Genomic DNA, 880 nt, shown 5'->3' on the forward strand with positions numbered 1-880 from the left:
ATCAGTTCCTCCATAATCAATGCCAGTCACACTTCTTAACGGAGAATTGTCTGATTTTAGTGGAGGTAGTTAACGTAGGGATTCCTGCATGAGAGAATTAGGTTATAGTGTAGTTCCTCTCCAGAGCTATAATAAATTGGGATAATTATTTAGTAGAAGACAAAAACTTAGTGGAAACTCAAGATACCGCAAGCTCTATAATGCATGGATAAAGAGCGGAACAATTCAACAGCTGCAGGATTGACTCGTTGCATGTCACTGTGCTGAGTTCCGCAACGCACGCAAATGGCATGATAAACGTGTTGTGACAAATCTGTGTAATATGTGGAGTGTTACACCCATACAGTAACGGTTGCATATACGATATACCAGTGCCAGAAGGTGTCTTGTTTTCATCGCGTTGTTTCGGGAGTGTTTGCAAAAAAACCTTTCCAGGCATCCCTTGTTAACCAAAGATCATTATTATTTGGATTAGAAAAAGAAGCCAAATGAGTACAAATCATCCATTACACTTCAACTTAAACGGTACATCAACACCACTGCTTAGATGAACAACGCACCGTTCCAGCGTTTCTTACATACCGACGTAAACATCACACCTTTGTCCCATATACACAACAAATCGATACCAATGCCACCAAATCAGCGAAAAACGAATGCCGCGACCCGGGATCGAACCAGGGACCTTCAGATCTTCAGTCTGACGCTCTCCCAACTGAGCTATCGCGGCTTACGATAAAACACAACTGGAACTAACCCCATAATTTTATTGGAACTCATTTCTTCTTCACAAACAAAACACATCTGGATCCAATAAACGTGCTATACAATTACTCCTGGGTTCAGAGGAAAGAAATTTTCCAATAGGAAAAACATAGAT

This window comes from Trypanosoma theileri (genome assembly GCF_002087225.1).
Source record: "Trypanosoma theileri isolate Edinburgh chromosome Unknown TM35_Tth_26_V1, whole genome shotgun sequence".
Lineage (NCBI taxonomy): Eukaryota > Euglenozoa > Kinetoplastea > Trypanosomatida > Trypanosomatidae > Trypanosoma > Trypanosoma theileri.